Source organism: Pan paniscus, chromosome 6, assembly GCF_029289425.2.
Source record: "Pan paniscus chromosome 6, NHGRI_mPanPan1-v2.0_pri, whole genome shotgun sequence".
In the NCBI taxonomy this organism is placed as follows: Eukaryota; Metazoa; Chordata; class Mammalia; order Primates; family Hominidae; genus Pan; species Pan paniscus.
In genome coordinates, this window is record NC_073255.2 from 90424138 (window position 1) to 90447329 (window position 23192).

The following is a 23192-nucleotide window of genomic DNA, read 5'->3' on the forward strand; positions in this document are numbered from 1 at the left end:
CCATCCCATTTTACAGACAGGAGTCCAGAGCATCGGGATTAGTTGACTTGTAAGTGTCCACACCATCCAACTGCAAAATAGTCACACCCCCATCCCTCACCACCACCAAGCATTGGAGAAGAGGCTGTTTTGTACAGGTGTCTATCCGTTATCGGGTACCTGGACCACACCTGCCACCTCCACGCACACAGACATCTCGGCAGATGCTCACCAATGGGTGCCGCCAGCCCATTCATTCATTCCACAAACACCAAAGCACCCACTGCAGGCCAATGTGTACTCCAGATCAGGAATGTCACCAGACAGGCAGGATCGGGCCACACAGTCCAGGAAGTCCCCCGTCACCCCGGCGGGTGACTACGCATCAGACGGGTGGCTCACGTTAATGGCCTGGTCCCTGAGGAATGGCACCCCTTGTTTTGTAGCTGGGTGTGCGCATGCACACACATCCGGCCCTTTCTCTGAACACCTGCATTACTTCCACCTCTGCCCTCACCTGTCAGAAAAGCCTGGCCACCTTCATCCAACCTGGGCTTGCCCGAGCCTCTGGCCAGGTGGTGCAGTTTCATGAAGCGGCCCCTCCCCTTCCAAAACCCAGGGACAGAGCAACTTGGAGGAGTCCAGCCCGGGCCACACCCTCCCCTCCCTAGGGTACAGCAACAGATGGCAGGGCAGCCCCTCACCAAAACCCTGTAGTCTCAGGAACGCACATGGGGCCAGGACCCAGGGGGTCTGGGTCTAGTGGAGGCTCAGCCTCGAGTGGCTGTGTGATGCTGGAGAACTTCCTTCCCCTCTCTGGGCCCCAGTACCCTCCAATGAAGACATAATAACACCCTGTCCCTTCCTCACAAAGTAGAGGTGGGAGGTGAGAGTCAGGCCCAATGAACAAGGGTTGAGTATCATTTTTCTTTTCTTTCTTTCTTTTTTTAAGAGACAGGGTCTCTTGCTCTGTCACCCAGCCTATGATCGCAATGGCGTGATCATAGCTCACTGCAGCCTCCAACTCCTGGGTTCAAGTGATCCTTCTGCCTCAGACTCCCAAGTAGCTGGGACTAAAGGTGTGTGCCATCATGTCCAGCTACTTATTTTATTTTTTGTAGAGATAGAGTCTTGCTATGTTGCCCTGGCTGGTCTCAAACTCTTAGCCTCAAGTGATTGTCCCAAATCCTTCCTGAGTATCTGGGACTACAGGCACACACCACCATACCTGGCTAATTTTATTTTATTTTATTTTTTTTGTAGAGATGGAGTCTTGCTATGTTGCCAAGGCTGGTCTCAAACTCCTGGACTCAAGCAGTCTTCCCGCCTCAACCTCCCAAAGTGTTGGGATTACAGGCCCGAGCCACTGCTCCCAGCCAGATCCCTTTCCCTCAAAACCCCACCTGGGCCTCAGGGTTAGCTGGGCCTGGGATGACATTTCTGAGAAATCACAGTTGCGTTGCAGCCATCAGTGGCAGGAGCTGTGCTGCTGATGGGCATCTCGCAACCCACCTCAGCAACACTACAAACACAACAGTACTCTCCCCATTTTATGGATGAGGACGTAGAGGCTCAGAAAGGCTGAGCAACTCGCCCAAGGTCACACAGCACAAAGAGTCAGGGGCCAGCTTCAAAGTGAAGTCTGCTGGGATCTGGAGTAAACATGGCCCTGCACCCCTACAATGTCCCCTGCACAGCCCCCCAGGCATGGCTCACTGTCAACCACAATCCAGTCCCACTGTCCAGATGAGTGATTCACACACAAATATTTGCACCACGATGGAAGTGGCTCTCCCATCGGCTCATTATTTATTCCAAACACATCTTTTCTGCCTTCGCTGCTAGAAGCAGAGGGGTTTCCCCACCAGGGGGGCTACAGTGAGACCTGAGGTGGGCTTCCTGCAGGCATTGTGAGTCCTGAAAACCAGAGGGGACCCCATAGGTAAGAAAATATCGTTTTCTTTTGAGACAGAGTCTCACTTCATTGCCCAGGCTGGAGTGCAGTGGCATGATCTCGGCTCAGTGGTTGAACTCACCTCCCGGGTTCAAGCAATTCTCCTGCCTCAGCCTCCCAAATAGCTAGGATTACAGGCGCCCATCAGCATGCCCAGTTAATTTTTTTTTGGTTTTTTTTTTTTGTATTTTTAGTAGAGATGGGGTTTCGCCATGTTGGCCAGCCTGGTCTCGAACTCCTGACCTCAGGTGATCCACCCACCTCGGCCTCCCAAAGTGCTGGGATTACAGGTGTGAGCCACCGCGCCCAGCCTTAATTTTTGTATTTTTAGTACAGACGGGGTTTCATCAAGTTGGTCAGGCTGGTCTCGAACTCCTGACCTCAGGTGATCCGCCCAGCTCAGCGTGAGCCACTGCGCCCAGCTGAAGATATCGTTTTCTGAGCCAAAAATAGGGCAGTGGGCAAGTGTCCTGTGCTACCAAGGTTGCGGGCTGTCCAGGATGGTGGGTGGGTTATGGACGGTTCCTGGAAGTGGGCAGGCTCACCACCCAGACCCCAGACTCCAGGAGGTTCAGTCTGCCTCCCCTCATCTGCAGGAGTGGGCACTAAACCAAGAAAACGGGAGCAATGAATCATGGGGTTCACAGCCAATAAGAATCCCCAAAGCCGTGCGCAGTGGCTCATGCCTGTAATCCCAACATTTTGGGAGGCCAAAGTGAGAGGATTACTTGAAGCCCAGAGTTTGAGGCTGCAGTGAGCTATGACTCTTCCACTGTACTCCAGCTTGGGCGACAGAGGAAGACCCTGTCTCAAAAAAAAAAAAAAAAAAAAAAGCCCTGAGCTGCCACCATGCAACCTCCACGCCCATCCTCACAGAAGTTTCCAGAGCTCTTGGCAGCCCCAGGCTGGTGGACACAGCAATACCAGAATAAACCAGGGGGCGGGACTACGTCCCTGAGACTGGGTTCCTCCCTTGGGAAGGGACACGGGCCAAGATCTCTTCCCTGCCCCCACCAGGTTCTCCTGGGGTCCTTCCCTTAGGAAGCTCTTCTGGTTGTCATCCCAACCAGGCTGACCCCAATTCTGCATTTGCTGGGATCTACCTGAACACATCATGAGGCTTGGGGGTTATTCCAGGTGATGTCAGGAGCTCCAAAGAGCAGAAACCAGTGCTCTGTTCTCCTGTCTGTCCCTGGGGGGCCATCAACCATTCTCACAGCTCCCCATAATCAACCACTTGCCAGCCTTCACCGCACTCTCTCCTCTCCTCCGCTGCGGTGTTGCAGATGCTCTGACCACTCTCCCTTCCCTACCCACCTCTGCCCTGTCCAGGGTACGCTGCAGCAAAGCCTCCCACCAGCTGTGGGGCCAGCTTGGGCCTGTCCAGCCTCCCGAACCAGGAGCAGGAGACAAGGGAGGCTCCAGAGGCATCTGCAGGAGGGCAAGGAGGCCCAGACCAAGAGTCATGGATGTGGATTGATTGATTGATTATTTATTTATTTATTTATTTACTGAGGCAGAGTTTCGCTCTTGTTGCCCAGGCTGGAGGGCAGTGGTGCGATCTCGGCTCACTGCAATCTCTGCCTCCTGGGTTCAAGCAGTTCTCATGTCTCAGCCTCACAAGTAGCTGGGATTACAGGCACCCCCTGCCATGCCTGGCTAAATTTTTTTTTGTATTTTTAATAGAGATGGGGTTTCACCACATTGCCCAGGCTGCTCTTGAACTCCCAACCTCAAGTGATCCTCCTGCCTCGGCCTCCCAAAGTGCTGGGATTACAGGCATGAGCCACTGTGCCCGGCCAGATGTGGTTTTAGATCTTGATCCTCATAACTCTAGAACCTTAGTCAAGTGTCTTCCCAGCCCTGGGCCTCAGTTTCCCCATCTGAAAAAGAGAAGAGGCCAGTATATTCTGAGGTTCCCTCCAGTTCTAACATTCTATGGCTCCCTCCATCCAAGAAGCTCGGGAAACCCCAAGAGGGGTTAGGATGTCCAAGGAAGGGGAAAGAGGGGGGCCCCACTGCAGCACCTGGCCCCGGCCCTACGCACAACTCAGGTTGGCCAACTTGACAGACCAAAACTCACTATTGGTAGAAGGGATGGTGGCACCAACTAGAACAAATGAGATGGTGAACTCCAAATGGATTTACTCTGGAAAGGCCAGTTCCAGTCCAGGCCCCTTTTTACCTGGAGTGTAATATACATGCAATAAAATTCATTCTTTCTGACATACAGTTCTATGAGTGTTCTGTTTTGTTTGTTTGTTTGTTTGTTGTTGAGACAGAGTCTCACTCTGTCGCCCAGGCTGGAGAGCAGTGGCACCATCTCGGCTCACTGTAGACTCCGCCTCCCGGATTCAAGCAATTCTCCTGCCTCAGCCTACTGAGCAACTGGGATTACAGGCACCCGCCACCATGCCTGGCTAATTTTTGTAATTTTAGTAGAGACGGAGTTTCACCACATTGGCCAGGATGGTCTCAATCTCCTGACCTCATGATCTGCCCGCCTTGGCCTCCCAAAGTGTTGGGATTACAGACGTCAGCCACCGCACCCGGACGTTTTTTTTGTTTTTTTTTTGTTTGTTTTTTGTTTTTTTAATATTTCAAAAAGATAGAGACAGGGGTCTTGCTATGTTACCCAGTCAACATAGTTTGGTCTCAAACTTCTGGGCTCAAACCACCCTCCCACCTCAGCCTCCTGAGTAGCTGGGAATACAAGTGCAAGCCACGGTGCCTGGCTAATTTTTAAATCTTTTTGTAGAGATGGGGTCTCGCTCTTTCACCCAGGCTAGAGTGCAGTGGCACAATTATAGCTCACCGCAGGCTTGAACTCCCAGCCTCAAGCAATTCTCCCGGCTCAGCCTCTCGAGTAGCTGGAACTACAGCTGTGTGCCACCACACCTGGCTAATTTTTTTGGCTGTCTAAGCTGGTCTCAGATTCCTGACCTCAAGCGATCCTCCTGCCTCAGTCTTCCAAAGTGCTGGGATTACAGGCATGAGCCACCGCCTCTGGCCATATTTCTATGAGTTTTCACAAATGCACACAGTCAGGTGACTGCCACCGTAATCAAAACGCATTTCAGTTCCATCTCCCCCAAAACTCTCCCACTCCCAGGCAAACCCTGTCTCTAATCCTGCATTTTCCAGAACATCATATGACTAGAACCAGAGGCCGGGCATGGTGGCTCACGCCTGTAATCCCAGCACTTTGGGAGGCCGAGGCGGGCAGATCACCTGAGGTCAGGAGTTTAAGACCAGCCTGGCCAGCATGGCGAAATCCCATCTCTACTAAAAATACAAAAAAAATTAACCAGGTGTGGTGGCACACCTGTTGTCCCAGCTACTTGGGAGGCTGAAGCAGGAGAATTGCTTGAACCCGGGAGGCGGAGGTTGCAGTGAGCTGAGATCACGCCATTGCACTCCAGCCTGGGCAACAGAGCAAGGCTCCATCTCGAAAAAAAAACCCCCACATATGAACAGAACCAGGTTGGAAGCGGCCTTTCCAGTCTGCTTCCTTCCCTTAGCACAATGCTCGTGAGGTTTCCCCGTGGTGGTGTGGTATCCATCATTCATCCTTTTTCACTGCTGACTAATATTCCACAGTATGGATGTTCCAGTTTGTTTATTTACTGGGCAGTTTGACATCTGAATTGTTTCCAGTTTAGGGCAATTATGAATAAAGCCACTATACATATTCCTCTTTAGGTTTTTATGTGAATTTGAGCTTTCATTTCTCATAGGTAAATACCTAGTCATATGGTAGGTGAAGGCTTAATGTTATAAATAAGCTATCAAAAACCCAGAGAGACAACCATTAGCAATTACCAGGGGCTGGAGTGGGGGGTGCTGGGGAATGGAGAGACTGCTAATGAGGTAACAGGCTTCTTTTCAGAGTGACAAAAATGAACGGACGTAGATGGTGGCGATGGTCACACAACTTCATGATGATACTAAAAATATTGCATAGCGTATTTTAAAATGGTGAATTTGGCCATGTGTGGTGGCTTATGCTTATCTATCTCAGCACTTTGAGAGGCTGAGGTGGATGGATTGCTTGAGTCCAGGAGTTCAAGACCAGCCTGGGCAACACAGCTATAAGAGATACAAAAATTAGCCAGGCATGGTGGCACACACCTGTGGTCCCAGCTACTCGGGAGGCTGAGGCAGGAGAATAGCTGGAGCCTGGGAAATGGAGGTTGCAGTGAGCCATGACTGCACCGCTGCACTCCAGCCTGGCCAACCCTATCTCTAAAAACACTAAATAAATAAAATGGTGAATTTTATGGTATAATGATATCATAATAAAGAATATGATAATTTTTATCTTTTTTGGTAGAGACAGGGCCTTGCTAATACATATGCCGTCTCTACCAAAAAAATATTTAAAAATTAGTCAGGGGTGGTGGCTTGGTGCCTGCAGTCCCAGCTACTTGGGAGGCTGAGGCAGGAGGATCCCTTGAACCCAGGAGTTTGAGGCTGCAGTGAGCCATGATCCCACCAAAGCACTCCAGCCTGGGTGACAGAGCAAGACCCTGTCTCAAAATAAAATAAAATAATAAAAAGTAGAAACACCCCATATGTCCATAACTGATGAACAGATAAATATGATCTATCCATTAAATGGAATATTATTTGGCCATAAAAAGAAAGGCACATTGACTCACGCTACAACGTGGATGAACCTTGAACACATTATACTCACTGAGAAAAGGCCAGACTCGAAAGACCACATATTACATGATTCCATCTACAAGAAACGCCCAGAATAGGCAAATCTACAGAGATGGAAAGTAAATTAGTGGTTGCCAGGGGATGGGGGAGGAGGGAATGAGGGCTGACTGCTTAATGGGGGGAGATTCTTAGGATGATAAAAATGCTCTGAAATTAGACAGTGATGAATACTGCAATTCTGTGAATATATTTTAAAAAAAAACACTGAATTATACACTTTAAAGGAATAGTTTTAAAATAAACTTACAAAAAAAAAGAAAATCCAACATGGTAGAGAAGAACAGAATCAAGTCCCTGGAGACATCACTGAACCCTGAAAAGCATCACCACGCTCCTACCCCAGCCTCCAAATACCTACTCACAAGTACCCATCCCAGCCTCCAAATACCTACTCATAAGTACCCATCCTATCCTCCAAATACCTTCCATATATTTTTTTTTTTTTTTGAGATGGAGTCTTGCTCTGTCGTCCAGGCTGGAGTGCAGTGGCTTGATCTCGGTTCACTGCAAGCTCCACCTCCTGGGTTCATGCCATTCTCCTGCCTCAGCCTCCCGAGTAGCTGGGACTACAGGCGCCCACCATCACGCCCGGCTAATTTTTTTGTATTTTTAGTAGAGACGGGGTTTCACCATGTTAGCCAGGATGGTCTCGCTCTCCTGACCTCATGATCTGCCTGCCTTGGCCTCCCAAAGTGCTGGGATTACAGGCGTGAGCCACCGCGCCCGGCCCTTCCATATTTTCTTATGAGGAATAAATAAACTCCTTTTTGTTTAACTGTCAGGTTTAATATCTAAAGTCTGCCAGGCTATATATATATATATATACACACACACACATATATACACACACACACACACACACACACACACACATATATATATATAGTTTTTTTTTTTTTGGAGACGGAGTCTCGCTGCTCTGTCGCCAGGCTGGAGTGCAGTAGCACAGTCTTGGCTCACTGCAACCTCTGCCTCCGAGGTTCAAGTGATTCTCCTGTCTCAGCCTCCCAAGTAGCTGGGATTACAGGCACGTGCCACCACGCCCGGCTAATTTTTTGTATTTTTAGTAGAGATGGGGTTTCACCACGTTGGCCAGGCTGGTCTTGAACTCCTGACCTTGTGATCTGCGCGTCTCAGCCTCCCAAAGCGCTGGGATTACAGGAGTGAGCCACTGCGGCCTCGCTGGGTTTTTTTTTTTTTTTTTTTTAATTATTTTTATGTTTTGTAGAGACAGGGTCTCACTACATTGCCCAGGCTGGTCTCAAACTCCTAAGCTCAAGCAATCTGCCCATCTCGGCCTTCCGAAGTGCTAAAATTACATACCTGAGCTGCTGCACCTGACCCGGCTTAATATTTAGATATTTGCTATATTTACAGTTGGGTGTTTAATTACCTGTAGCCAAATGCAGCCCTAAATGACAGGGGACAGTCCCCTCTTTACCACTAACCAGGACTCGGGGAGCTGTGTACACTGGGGAGTAAAGCTCCAGGCTGGCAGTCAGGATTCAGCAGAACGTCAAGTAATCAGGCCTCGTCACCGCCGGTGGCCTCAGGAATGTCACATACATGTGCATATACACACCCATGCGTGCACACAAGCATGTGTGTCTAAATAGCCCAGAGGCGGATCACCTGAGGACAGGAGTTCAAGACGAGTCTGGTCCAACATGGTGAAACCCCGTCTCTACTAAAAATACAAAAATTAGCTGGGAGCAGTGGCAGGCGCCTGTAATCCCAGCTACTCAGGAGACTGAGGCAGGAGAATCGCTTGAAACCAGGAGTCAGAGGTTGCAGTGAGTCGAGATCAAACCACTGCACTCCAGCCTGGGTGACAGAGCGAGATTCTGACTCAAAAAATAAAAATTAAAAATTAAATACAAAATAAAATACAAAAATTAGCTAGGTGTGGTAGTGCAGGCCTGTAATCCCAGCTACTCGGGAAGCTGAGGCAGGCAAATCGCTTGAACCTGGGAGGCGGAGGTTGCAGTGAGCCAAGATCACGCCACTGCACTCCAGCCTGGGCGACAGAGCAAGACTCTATCTCAACAACAAAACAAAATAAATAAATAAATAAATAAATAGTCCAGAGGATTAACTGTTCTGGCACTCCACACTTGTGCTGTCTGTACACATCAGCTGCCTTTCCTGGAGGGAAACGCCCCAAATTGGGCTGTACTCGGCTCAGAGAGACAAGCTGCCCCCACTGCCATCGCCACTGCCCTCCAGATGCCTCTGAACGCCACAGCCAGGCCGGCAGAAGCAGCTCCTGGGATGGGTAGAGGAGCGCCAACGAGAGCTGGGATTGAAGGATGGAGAGGGGCCGGGCATGGGGGCTCACCCCCGTAATCCCAGCATTTTGGGAGGCTGAGGCGGGTGGATCACTTGAGGTCAGGAGTTTGAGACCAGCCTGGCCAACATGATGAAACCCCATCTCTACTAAAAATACAAAAACTAGCCGGGTGTGTTGGCAGGTGCATGTAGTCCCAGCTACTAGGGAGGGCTAAGGCAGAATTGCTTTAACCCATGAGGCGGAGGTTGCAGTGAGCCGAGATCATGCCACTGCACTCCAGCCTGGGCAATGGAGCGAGACCCTGTCTCCAAAAAAAAAAAAAAAAGAAAAAGGGTGGAGGAGGCCCCTACCCTTCATGGGCCCCCACCCCGAGCTTGCTTCTAATTCACTTGACAAGGTTGCACAGGATGCCCACTCCGCAACAGGCAGGGTGCTAAGAAGGTCAGGGATGCAGAGGACAACATGATGATGGGGCCGTGACCCACTGGAAGTCACACTCTGTCTGTGAAGGTGACAGACAAGCACGAGGGCAATTATAGTCTTGTTTGTGATGCGGGCTGTGGCTGGGGACACAGACAAGAGGCACCTAACGTGACCTGGAGAGGGAGATGAGGTCAGGGAAGCTTTGCAGAGAGAAGTGACAACCCAGCTGAGACCTGCAACGAGAAATCAGCCCAGGGACACAGCCAGGGAGCATTACGCACGCTCTAGGGGAGAGGCAGTACGCACGCTCTAGGGGAGAGGCAGCAGCGTTCCAGGAAGCGAGACGGAGCACAGTACGTTTTAGAAACGATGAGGCTCATCGTGGCTGGCACAGAGAGACACAGGCAGGGCCTGGCCATGCCTAGTCTGCAGCTTTTCCAGGAGCCACGGGAACCCCTGAGCTGCCTGGGAGTGAGGCCATCAGATACAGATCTTCACCTGGAGCCAATGCAGCAGCCCCACCGTCACATCCTGTCTCTGGCCCCACACTTCTGTCCAAATCACCGTCCTCCAGGGCCATGCAGAAAGCCACTTCTGCAGGCTGCCATCAAACACACCTGGGAGTGGCATTGTCTCCCGTCCCCTAAGCAGCCACAGGTATCCCCCGCCCCAGAACAGGGCCTGGCCTCTAACAAGCGGGATGGCTGACTGTGACCTTGAGGGGCTAAGGGGTCGGCAGGCCGAGGGGACCAACCAGTTCTACCTTTGAGGTTTTCCCAGTTTGCAGAAGCAGAAACCGAGGCATGCTGGCCGGGTGCAGTGGCTCACGCCTATAATCCCAACACATTGGGAGGCCAAGGCGGGTGGATCACTTGAGGCCAGGAGTTCAAGACCAGCCTGGGCAACATGGTGAAACCCTGTCTCTACTAAAAATACAAAAAATTAGCCAGGCATGGTGGCGGGCGCCTGTGATCCCAGCTACTCGGGAGGCTGAGGCAGGAGACTCGCTTGAACCCAGGAGGTAGAGGTTGCAGTGAGCCAAGATCCTGCCACTGCACTCCAGCCTGGGCAACAGAGCAAGACTCTGTCTCAAAAAAAATAAATAAATTGAGGCATGCCACACCCCACACCCCACACCCCAGGGACAGAGGGGGTGTGTCCCAGACAGGCAGAAAATAAGAACAGATCTTGGAATGATGGGGTCCAAGGTTCACTGTCTGGGGGAGTGGGGCTCCCACAGGGCCAGCTTCTGGGGTCATCACGTGACAAGCTGACAAAGTGTTCTTCACTGACATGGCAGCTAGCTCTCCGCAACTGAATACACTGATTTTCCCAAGAACCTGGCAATACTATATAAGAAAACTATCCTTGTTTTTTCAGATGAGGCTCAGAGAGGTACAGTCACTTGCCTGTGGTCACACAGCAGCTCAGCAGTCAGGCTGGGATTTGAACCTAGGTGTGTCTGGCTTCAAAGACCCTGATGGTTCCACTGCACCCTGCTGTGAAGTGAGGGAGCCCTGGCCTCTGACCCAGGGCCACCAAGAGCATCTCTCCTTTGGATATGCTGAGAAGAGAATATCTCAGGAAGCTGGTGGCCCGGGGCAGGTGGGGAGGTGGACCAGGATCAAAGAGGGAGGATGTGGTTTGCCCACCTGCCCAGAGGGCTGCACCCACAGCTGGCAGCCAGGGTGTGCACTGGGAGCAGGGGTAACCACCTCCTTCCCCAAAGCCCTGCCTCTCCCCACCTGGCCTCACTGCAAGAAGCAGCCATGCCTGAAAAACCAGCTCCTGGATAAACATGAGAGAGACATCAGACTGAGGGAGTCACAAGACCCCTTGGAGCTGCCAGGACCACCCTGGAGCCAGGTGGGTGGGCGGTGGGTCTTGTCTGCTGCAAGGAGCCACCCAGGAGCACCCAAGGGCCTTCCTTCCTGCACAGGGCTAACCTCTTTCCAGGCTACCCACCGAGTGCTGGCCCCAGGGTCAAGCCTTTGAGGACTTTGGGGAACCCGGTAGGGGTGGGAGGCAAGGGTGGGGTACAGGGGAAAGGTACTTGGGGCAACCTTCATTAGAGAGGGGCCACAACGATTTCACAAATAACAAATTAAATAACAAAGTAAAAACCAGCTGGGCGCGGTGGCTCGTGCTCATGTCTGTAATCCCAGCACTTTGGGAGGCTGAGGCAGGTGGATCACTCGAGGTCAGGGGTTCGAGACCAGCCTGGCCAACATGGCGAAACCCTGTCTCTACTAAAAACACAAAAATTAGCCAGGTGTGGTGGCAGGTGCCTGTAATCCCAGCTATTCGGGAGGCTGAGGCGGGAGAATTGCCTGAACCCAGGAGGAGGGGGGCTGCAATGAGCCGTGATCACACCACTACACTCCAGCCTGGGTGACAGAAGGAGACTCTGTCTCAAAAACAAACAAATAACAACAACAAAAACAACAAAGTAAAAACCCCCCAAATCTCTCAAGACACCCACGCAAGACATGTGATCACCCAGGAAGCTCTATCTCCTTAGGAAGCCAAGAGCCCTGGGAAACTCATGGATTTGCCAATGGGAAACTGACAAACTCTTGCTGGGGTCCCCTGCTTCATTCATGCCCACCTGGCAACCCTGTGGAGGTACTTGCTGTGGTTCCATTTTCTAGAGGGTCAAACTGAGGCTCAGCCTCAGGCAAGTGACAGGCTGGAGTTCGTAAACCACCATAATCTAGGCTCTGGCCACAAAAACATTCACCAGAATAGCCACTGTTCACACAGGGCTGACCTCAGGCAGCAGTGGATTCCAAACATTTAGCAACCAGAACTGTATTTAGAGCTCTAACAGGTAACTCTGGTAAAAGTGGTCCTAGGGCAGGGCGCGGTGGCTCACACCTGTAATTCCAGCACTCTGGGAGGCCAAGATGGGTGGATCATTTGAGGTCAGGAGTTCGAAACCAGCCTGGACAACATGGTGAAACTCCGCCTCTACTAAAAATACAAAAATTAGTCGGGTCTGGTGGCACGCACCTGTGATCCCAGCTACTCGAGAAGCTGAGGCAGGAGAATCACCTGAACCCGGGAGGCGGAGGTTGTAGTGAGCCGTGATCACGCCACTGCACTCCAGCCTGGGCGACAGAGTGAGACTCTGTCTCAAAAAAAAAAAAAAAAAAAAAAAAGTGGTCCTACTCTGGCCCAAAGGGGCACAGGAGGCTTGAGCCTCACATGTCCCCACCACCCGCTCCTTGGTGGCCCATGGGGCCCTCCAGGGCTCTGTGGTAATCCACACGCTCACATTACCCTCAGCTGAGTCTCATAGCCCTGCAAACCTAGTGTTCTGTTCTCCCACTTAAAGATGAACAGGCAGGGCGCAGTGGCTCACCCCTCTAATCCCAGCACTTGGGAAGCTGAGGTTGGGGGATCACTTGAACACAGGAGTTCGAGACCAGCCTGGGCAACATGGCGAGACCCCCATCTCTACAAAATAAAAAAATTAGCTGGGTGTAGTGGCAAGTGCCTCCAAGCCCAGCTACTTAGGAGGCTGAAGTGGGAGAATCACTTGAGCCTAGGAGTTCAAGACTGCAGCAAGCTATGATTGCACCACTGCACTCCAGCCTGGGTGACAGAACGAGACCCTGTCTCAAAATAATAATAAGAACAGATGAACAAACCAAAGCCCAGAGATGTGACATCACTCGGCCAGCCCTGTTCCGTTTGATCCTAACTCCTGCTCCTGCCTGCAACAGCGGCTTCACCACCCTCCTTCCCTACCCTCAGAAGTCCTGCTCTTATTTCAGGCAAACATGAAACTTCTACCCCAAGCAAAACAGCTGCAGGAGTGAAGACCAGAGATGCACCACAAGGAACCCCAGACTCTCACAGGGTGGGGATACATAAGATGATGGGCAAGACACCCCAGGGCACAGACAGCTCCCCTCCCTGGCACCGCCCTCAACCTCCAGCTGTCCTGGCCCCGTAGCCTCAATTACTCCAGAGCCCACCTGGATGGCGGCGGGAGGATCGCATGGGGCCAGAGGCCCGGAGGGCAGCGGCAGGCAGGTGTAATTTCATCGCGGGGCTCACAGTATGAGTCACCAGAAACAGAAGATGAAATTCCAGCTCTGAGGGCGGAGATGAGCAGCTCCCCCGGCTTGGGGTCAGCTCTTGATGTGGGGGGTGGGTAGTGATGGGGTGCAGGCCACAGGCCCCCCGCCAGCCAGATGGTGCCTTTGTGAAAATGAGAAAGAGGAACCACCTTCTTCTGGGGGGTCCCGAGCTGATGCAGGGCCGGCCAAGCCGGTTTGCTAGATTTCCCTAGAGAGGAGAGTGGCTAGAGGTATGTGGCATATCCACACCATGGAACACTACTCAGGGACCAGAAGGGACCAGCTACCCGTGTACCCAGCAATGCCGTAAATGCATTATGCTGTGTGAAGCCAGATTCAGAGGCTGTGGACTGTAGGATTCCATTTATGTGACATTGTACAAATGGAAAACTATATACAGAAGACAGATCAGTGGTTGCTGGGGTCGGGACAAGAGACAAGGATGAACAAACGGGCTTCAAAAACTTTTAGGGGTTACAGGATTGTTCTAACTCCTGGGGTCAAGCAATCCTCCTGCCTTAGCCTCCCAAGTAGCTGGGGCTACAGGCACACATCACCACACCCGGCTAATTTTTTTTTAAGAGACGGGGTCTTGCTATGTTGCCCAGGCTGGTCTCAAATTCTTGGCCTCAAGTGATCCTCCCGCCGCAGCCTCCTGAGTAGCTGGGGCTACGGGCATGAGCCACCTCGCCTGGCTAATTTTTGTACTTCTTGTAGAGGTGGAGGTTTCACTATGTTGTCTAGGCTAGTCTCAAACTCCTGGCCTCAAGCCATCCTCCCGCCTCAGCCTCCCAAAGCGCTGTTCTATGTCTTGACGGGGGTTGGACGACATAAGGGTGTGAGCCAGGCAAGTTCCTGGTATAGCATAGCCTTCACTCCTCAACGATATTTTTAATAAAATATAAAGTGGGGCCGGACACAGTGGCTCACGCCTGTAATCCCAGCACTCTGGGAGGTCAAGGTGGGCGGATCACTTGAGATCAGGAGTTCAAAACCAGCCTGGCTAAGATGGCAAAACCCCATCTCTACTAAAAATACAAAAATTGGCTGGGCGAGGTGGCATGCACCCATAATCCCAGCTACTCAGGAGGCTGAGGCAAGAGAATTGCTTGAACCCGGGAGGCAGAGGTTGCAGCGAGCCGAGATCGCGCCACTGCACTCCAGCCTGGGTGACAGGGTGAGACTCCATCTTAAATAAATAAATTAAATTAAATGTAAAGTGGGCCCTTCTCATGTGCCAGCCGGGGGCTGGGGACCAGGACCTAATGAGACTCCCTCAGGCCTGACGCCTCTGCAAGGTCCTCACTGGCTGGCGTAACAACAGATGGATAGACTAAAAGATACGGACTTGCTTTGATGGTGGTTCTGCCAGTAGCTAGAAAATGCACCTTGAGACCCTGCTAGACCCCAGCCAGCAAAGAGGCCTATCCTCGGCCAACCATCTAAGACACAAACAGCCTGGAGGGTCTCCCCTCTGCCACGGGGAACAGGAGGGGAAAGGGCTAAGCTGCCCCCTGCTTACCTACCCTCCCCAACCATGCAGCCTCTTCTGCATCCTCAAGTGCCCAGGACCGCAAGCCCTCAAGCCAGGCCCTCCCACCCTGTCTCCACCACAGACCTGCCCCCGGGGGTCCCACACACCCATGCTGTGGCATCCCCACGGGGTCACACCAAGTCCCTTGGACTACAGCACCACCCTGGGACCCAGGCAGGTTGGGGAGAGCCATCTCCCTTTTACATCCAAGAAAACTGCCCAGGCGGGCGGAAGGTGGACGTGGACCCCATGACCCCGGCCCCTTACTTTCCCCCCATTCCCCCCACTCCAGAGGCTGCAGCTCAGGTGCTGGGAACCTGCCTCAGGTGGCAGCATGGCAAAGGTGCAGGAATTCCCAGCAGCCTCCGTGCTGTGGGGTCAGCCCCTCAAGTCCATAACCACCCCCGTGGCGGGGTCTCCCAGCTTTGAAAGGTAGCCATTGCAGACACTTTCCCAGCACTCAGGCCTTGCCAATCCTACATGAAAATCTTACTTGGTGTATAATAGGGTGTTTCCAGCAATTTCCCACCCCCTCCTCCCAGCATCTCTAAATATACGGACCACATTGGCCAGAAATCCCTGAAGACAAGGACTTCCCAAACTGGGGATCCCTGGGTACCCCTCAGGCCACCTAGACTACACCCTCCATGCCACCCAGGCCAGTAGGAGATCTAGAGCCTCGAGCCACAGGCTGGAGGAGGCCTGACCAAGGACATTAGAAGGATACTGCCTGTAATCCCAGCACTTTGGGAAGCTGAGGTGGGAGGATCGCTTGAGGCCAGGAGCTTGAGACCAGCCTGGGCAACATCGCAAGACCCCATCTCTAAAAAAAAAAAAATTTTTTTTTAATTAGCTAGGTGCAGAGGCTGAGGTGGGAGGATCACATTGAGCCCAGGAGTTGGAGGTTGCAGTGAGGTAGGATCACGCCACTGCACTCCAGCCTGGGAAACAGAGTGAGACACTGTCTCAAAAAATAGAATAAAATAAAAATGAAAAAGGACCCTGCTGGTTGGGTACAGTGGCTCACTTCTGTAATTCCAGCACTTTGAGATCACTTGAACTCAGGAACTGGGCAACATGGCGAAACCCCATCTCCACCAAAAATACAAAAAATTAGCCGGGCACGGTGGCGTGTGCCTGTGGTCCCACCTACTTGGGAGACTGAGCCAGAAGGATCGCTTGAGCCGGGGAGGGAGAAGCTGCAGTGAGCCGAGATTGTGCCACTGTACTCCAGCCTGGGTGACAGAGTGAGACCTCATTTCAATACAAATTAAAAAAAAAAAAAGCCAAGATTCAGTGAATCAGCTCCACTCGATTCAAACTCGCTCCAGATCATCCCCGGGGCCTCCACTGAGCCCTGATCCCAACTCCAGGGTCAGCCACACACACCTGTGGCCCCTCCCCAAACCCCATCCATCTCACCGCCCCAGAGGCAGCAGTTGTAGGGTTGGCAGATAAAATGCAAGACCTCCAGTTCAGTCTGAACTACAGATCAACAACAGGTAACTTTTAGCTAGAAGTTCATCCCAAATATTGCATTAGTCCTTGCTTGTCTGAAATCCAATTTTAGCTGGGCATCCTTATTTTTATTTGCTAAATCTGGCAACCTGAAGCAGGTGGTCCTGAAAGAGGGTGACAGGTGGGCACACAAATAGCTCTGGGTAAGCCAGGCCCCAGCTCAGGGGCGAGAGAGTTCTGTTCACTGCCTGAGACACTCCCTAAGACCGTGTAAGATAAAGTACATCCTCACCCATTTCACCTATCTTATTCAGGACACCTATCTTATCTTTTTTTTTTTTTTTTTTTTTTTGAGACAGAGTTTCACTCGTCGCCCAGGCTGGAGTGCAATGGTACGATCTCAGCTCACGGCAACCTTCACCTCTTAGGTTCAAGCAATTCTCTTGCCTCAGCCTTCCGAGCAGTTGGGATTACAGGCGCCCGCCACTACGCCTGGCTAATTTTTGTATTTTTAGTAGAGATGGGGTTTCACCGTGTTGGCCAGGCTAGTCAAACTCCTGACCTCAGGTGATCCGCCCGCCTCGGTCTCCCAAAGTGCAAAGTGCTGGGGATTACAGGCATGAGCCACTGCACCCGGCCCTAACTTATCTTAAATGGGCAAATTTCCAGGGCATGAACCCAGGTTCCTACAGACCTGGCCCCTTTCTGCACGACCCTCCATACTCATGAAGCCACAAACCTAGGTGCAGATTGGCCCAGAGAGAAGGGAATGGGACCGAGAATGGATCAGTTCCACAGGACGAGTGGAGAGAGAGCTACCAAAATAGGGTGGGTGAAGAAGTGATGATGAGGCCGGGCCTGGGGGCTCACACCTGTAATCCCAGCACTTTGGGAGGCCAAGGAGGGCCAATCACTTGAGGTCAGGGGTTCAAGACCAGCCTGGCGAACATGGTGAAACCCCGTCTCTACTAAAAATACAAAAATTAGCCAGGTGTGGTGGTGTACATCTGTAATCCCAGCTACTCGGGAGGCTGAGGCACGAGAATCACTTGAACCTGGGAGGTGGAAGTTGCAGTGAGTCGGGATCGTGCCATTGCACTCCGGCGTGGGCAACAGAGCAAGACTCCATCTCAAAAAAAAAAAAAAAGAAAAGGGGGTGATGGACCAGGGGGCTTTCCTGAAAAGCTTTCTGCCTCCAAAACCCACATTACCACACCCCCTACAGGCCAAAGCCCCTCTGCCACACCTGGAGATACCTGACTGAGAACTTCCAAAGTAGGCCAAGAAAGTGACAGGGTCCTGCCTCCCTTCCGGAGTATGGAGCCTGGGTAGAAAGCACATGTTTCTATGAGATGGGGCTGAGGGGATTCCGAGAGGCCAGGCCCCTCCTGCCATATCTAGAGCCCCCAACATCTACACCTTGGAGACTGTTACCCCCTCACCAGCAATCACCTGTCACAACACACTGTCTTCTGGCCAGGTTCACGCATCTCCTTCTCCCCCAGAAACCATCCTTCCCACCACTCCACCTCTGCTATGAATTCCTTCAGGAAATTCCCTTCCAGTCACACTAAGGGTCCCTGTCCTAGCGGCCCCATATTATCCCGGAAGCCCCCCAATCAAAACTGAACTCACGACCGGGCGCAGTGTCTCATGCCTGCAATCCCAGCACTTTGGGAGGCAGAGGCGGGCAGATCACTTGAGGTCAGGAGTTCTAGACCAGACTGGCCAACATGATAGAACCCCATCTCTACTAAAAATACAAAAATTAGCCGGGCGTGGTAGAGCATGCCTGTAATCCCGGCTACTTGAGGCAGGAGAATCGCTTGAACCCAGGAGGCAGAGGTTGCAGTGAGCCGAGATGGCGCCACTGCATGCCAGCCTGGGCGACAAAGTGAGACTCCCTCTCAAAAAAAAAAAAAAAACCAAAACGTAACTCAGCATGGATTCCAAGCCCTGGGTCCTGCTCTGCTCCTCTGTTTATAAATTGGCGCTGCAGGTCTTCTTCCATGGGTGTCCCCTGAAGCCTCTGCAGGCCCCATGGAGCTGGGCATACACCCCTGGCTTGTCCCAAAGAACCTGGCTGTGACCCTGGCTGCCACGCATCTGAGAGAGAGATACTTACAAACGGCAAGAGTCAGAGAACTGAGAGATACAGAGAGGATGACATTGGGGAGCAAAGCCCCCAGGGTTAAGGTTGGGAGAAGACACAGGCTGGGGTAGTGGAGAGAGAGGGGGCCCCAGGAAGTTCAGGGAGAGACCCTGGGACTCCTACCAGGGTGGGGAACTTGCCCCAGAGATGAGCATTTAAGAAAAATAGGAGAGAGTCTGCTTAGCCATTTAGGTCAAGGCTCAAGAGCAGGATTTCATTCATTCATTCATTCAAACATGTGGCCATTTAACAAGTATTTGAGGAGCAAGCCTCCATCCCTTCCTGTCCCTAGTGCAATTGGGGAGAGAGATGTAAACATCTGAGTAAGATCAATGTTGGGACAAAGGAAGGAAAGGATGTTGGCTAGGCGCGGTGGTTCACTCCTGTCATCCCAGCACTTTGAGAGGCCAAGGTGGGAGGACTCCTCATGCCCAGGAGTTCGAAACCAGCCTGGGCAACATAGCAAGACCCCATCTCTACAAACAATAAAAAATTAGCCAGGTGTAGTGGCCCTTGTCTGCGGTCCCAGCTACTTGTGAGGCTGGGGTGGGAGGGTGGCTTGAGTCCAGGAGTTCGAGGCTGCAGTGAGCTGTGATCACACTACTGCACCCCAGCCTGGGCACAGAGCAAGACTGTCTCAAAAAAAGAAAAAAAGAAAAAAAAGAGAGGATATCATGGGGATATAAAGGTGGTACCATGGCCAGCCCTGAGGACAAGGAAGTCTTCAGCCCAAAGATACCACAGCCAAGCCAAGTCCTGAAGAAGGAGAGGAAAAGAGGCAAATTCTATAATCCTGACCCCCTACCCTAGCCAGGCAGGGCTAATAAAGGAAGCCCCCCAGCCTCCTCAGGGGAAAGGCAAGAAGAACCTTCGAGAGAAGAGGAACTGTCTGTGCAGAGGCCAGGGGTAGGAGGAAGCCAGGCCATTCAGGAAAACGGCAAGACTACAGAACTTTTTCTTTTTTTTTTTTTAGATGGAGTCTTGCTCTGTTGCCCAGGCTGGAGTACAGTGGTGCGGTCTTGGCTCACTGCAACCTCCACCTCCCGGGGTTCAAGCGATTCTCCTGCCTCAGCCTCCCGAGCAGCTGGGATTACAGATGCCTGCCACCACGCCTGGCTAATTTTTTGTATTTTTAGTAGAGATGGGGTTTCACCATGTTGGCCAGGCTGGTCTCGAACTCCTGACCTCGTGATCCACCCACCTCGGCCTCCCAAAGTGCTGGGATAACAGGCGTGAGCCACTGCGCCCGGCCAGACTACAGGATTTATGAGTCGGCTGAGGAAGCAGTGAGTGGTCAGAGACTAGACCCTGAATGAGAATCATCTGGGAGCTGCAGTCTATGGTTCCAAGGTCATGCTTAGGATGTGAATGTCCCAAGCCATCACCCACCATCCACAAGACCCCAGGTCCAACAACCAAGCTGTCACCAAACCGTGGATGGCCTGGCCTCTGGAGTCAAGCAGGCTGCAAAAACAGCTACCTCCAAGACCCTAGATTACAGCTGCCACTCAGACTATTGCCAAACACCAAGTGCTGACGACTACCACCTCATCAGAAGGCTAGCCGGGCTCCCGGGAGGCTGCCTTCAATGAACAGATAAAAATTATTTGTGATTAGCATATTGCAAATAAATGACCCTTCTCCCAGCATCGAGAGAACAGTCCTTTTAAGTAGGTTTAGCGTGCCCCCCACAAAGCTGTCTTCAAGACCCAGTTTTACAACCATCGGCCTTAAGTTCTCGAACATTTTAAGAGTGCAGGCTCTGAGTGGCTGCAGAGTTTCAACCCTTCCTTCCTAGTTTCCTCTGTGGGGTCCTGTGGGACCCTCTGAGTTAGAACTGCCAATTTCTAGGTCACCCTCAGAACAGGCTGTGGAAGAACGAGGTGTGGACTTGAGCCTCCCACACCCCAGAGGCAGGATGGGGGTTCCGATACCCTGTCACCTTGGGGCCAAGCCTGTCCCTTGGTCCGCAGGTGCCTGCTCAGAAGAGGTCAGAGTCTATCTCACACCCTCCTGGGCCCCAAATAGGGCGGTTCATGACGGCCACCTAACTACCTTATACCTAGCCCCTCCCTGCCAGCAGCCACCAGCCTCCAGCCACCTCCTCCTGCTTAGAATAAATAATCGATGCTGGTGCCCTTCCCCTCTGGAATGACACTGCTGAAATAAATGAGCTGCTTGGGGCACCTTCCAAGTCCCAAGGCCCCGGGCCAGTGCCAAGGAGTCAACAGTCCTGGCCACGGGGCAGCCAGACACACAGAGGCCGACCATGGCAGCGGCGCGCCAGGGTGGCTTCTAGACACCCCTCTCCTCTTCTAAGAGAAACCCCGGCAAATGCCCACTCCTCCAAAAACTGCGGGGGCCTGCCCTCCACTCCCACCCGCCAGGCCCAGGGCCATCCCGGGGTACCCCTTGGCACATTCTCCATCCAAGAGTCAGTGCTCCCCTCACAGGCCCTGCAGCGAAACCCCTATGTCCCAGCACCCTCGCTTCAGCTGGGATGGGGACACAGGAGATTCCCACCGCAGGACCTTGGTCCTGGGAGGTGGGGTCACTAGGCCAGACGCCAGAGCTCCAGCTCCCTCCAGCACTGCCAGGAGGGTGGAACGAACTCTCAGCGGCACAGCGGCCCCCTTCCCTGGGCCCACGCCAGGCGAGGCAGGGTCTCACTCCCTGGCTGCTGGCCAGGGGTGAGGAGCCCAGGAGAGGTGTCAAGCCCATCATGCCCAGGGTACTTAGGATGGGGCGGGTGGGTGTTCAGCACCCTGTGGCCCCTCCTCTGTCCTCTCCACCCATCTGCAGGAACTCAGAGACCACCCACAGACCGAGTATCCCCAACTTACTCCTCTGAACCCTTTGTGCTCCCCCCACTGCCACCTTCTGAGTCCCCTCCACCCGGGATTCAGCGGCCACCACCACACAGGCCAGCCCCCTCCCCGGGGCCGGGGCGGGGGGTTCACAACAGGAACCACCCTGCTGGGGCAATCCTGGCTGGACTGGACTCCGCCTGGGAGTTGGGGGCGCGGGCCAGGGGCTGGCCCAGACCGGGAGAAGGTGGAGGGGGGGAAAGGCGGGGACCGCGGCCTTCCCAGCCCCCTCTGCTCCCACCCCGGCGCCCGCCACCGCGGGCAGCGCGACTGACCTCATTCGCCAACTGCAGCAGCCTGCGGGCGCCGGCCCGGGACGCCCCCCACCTCCAGAAGAGCCGGTGGCAAGGAGGGAGGGGGTGACAGCTCCCAGCTCCCGGCCCCTCCCGGGCAGGTGGGGGGCGGCCGTCCCTCCCCTCCCCCGGGCCCGAATTATAATCCCAGTCACGTGCCTCCCCGGGCACCCAAAAGCCGGCCCCAGCTCCTGTAACACCTTGAGAGGGGGAGGGGCGGGGACCCCCCCCGTAGGAGGCGGAGGGGATCGGGGGCGGGGGTGGGGGAGAAGGGGAGAAGGGCCTCGGTGCCCGCCCCCCGCAAAAGTTTCTCCTACCTTGGAGGATCCCCAAGCGCTCCTGCCAGCGGCGCCCCGGCCCCGGCCCGCGGCCAGGACTCAGCCTCCTGCCGCTGCCTCCTTAATTAATCCGGGAGAATGGGGGAAGGAGAGGCAGAGGGAGGCGAGGACGGCGGCGCGGCGAGGGCGGGGAGGGACGCGCGGGGAGGGGGCGCGGGGGGGAATCGGCCGGCCGGGGGGCTGGCGCTCGGCGGCCCCCACCCCCGGCGCGGGCTGCGGCGGAGGGCGGGGCGGCGCGGGGAGCGGAGCGGAGAGCGGGAGCGCGGGGAGGCTCTTTGTTCTGTAATCCCAGTAAGATTGCCAGCCATTCGCCCCGGCCCTAATCCCAGCCCCGCGCAACACCACCCTCCATTGGCTGCCATTTACATACGGGATTAGCCCGCCCCGCGCCCCGCGCCCCTGCGCACCCCCCTTGCTACCCAGCGCCCCTGCGTCCCGGGGACCTGGGCACCGCGGTGGGGAGAGCGCGCCGCACCCCTCGGCCCCGGACCTGCGGGGAGGGGCGGTGGCGCCCTCGGTTCTCCCCCACCAGCGCCGGATTAGAAAAGCCTGGGCGCGCCCCCGTCTACCCCCACCGCTCCCCACAACCACTGGGAGAGCAGCCGGGCGCAGGGGGCTGAAGTTGGAGGGTCAAGGTCACCCAGCTGGAACGCGCGGAGGCCCTGAGTGTCCCGGCTGGTCACTCCCGCCTGGCCCGGGTTCTAGTCCTAAGGCTTGGGCCAGGTACCTCTTACAGCCTTTGTCCCCCTCCCACCCCTGAGATGTGCAGGAAGGCAGTGACAGGCCGAAAGTCGCAGCAGAGCCAACTGGACTCTTGGTCCCATCTTGTCTGATGGGACCTCCCTCTGATAGGCTTTTACCCCTGTCCCCCCAGCCAGCCCCCGCCCCCCGCCCGCCCCGCTCCCACCAACCACACACACACCACAGCAGCGCTCCTACTGAATCAGTGCGCACGCCTCCCATCCGGCCCCAAAGCCATAAATCCTAATTCAGCGCAAGGAACACAGTCCTTCCCCCACGTGGTGCCCTGAGCCCTGAACTAGGCCTTGGCTAGACTGGGCATGGCAGGGAGGGAGGGACTCACCCCA

General features: G+C 53.9%; 1 protein-coding gene across 7 annotated transcripts in view; it reads right to left on the reverse strand.

The window, feature by feature from the left end:
- The window catches only part of GTF2IRD1 (GTF2I repeat domain containing 1), a 149676-nt gene extending 127322 nt beyond the window's left edge, over positions 1-22354 (reverse strand). For 2 of the 7 annotated variants that reach the window (XM_034951433.3, XM_063605859.1), the window contains exon 1: positions 22084-22326. The gene's annotated coding sequence lies outside the window, so the exon portion shown is untranslated. Of the gene's footprint in view, positions 1-21748; positions 21897-22083 lie in introns of those variants that run through there. The other 5 variants (XM_034951436.3, XM_034951437.4, XM_034951434.3 and 2 more) reach the window with 4 other exon arrangements.
- Positions 22355-23192: the final 838 nt, after the last annotated feature.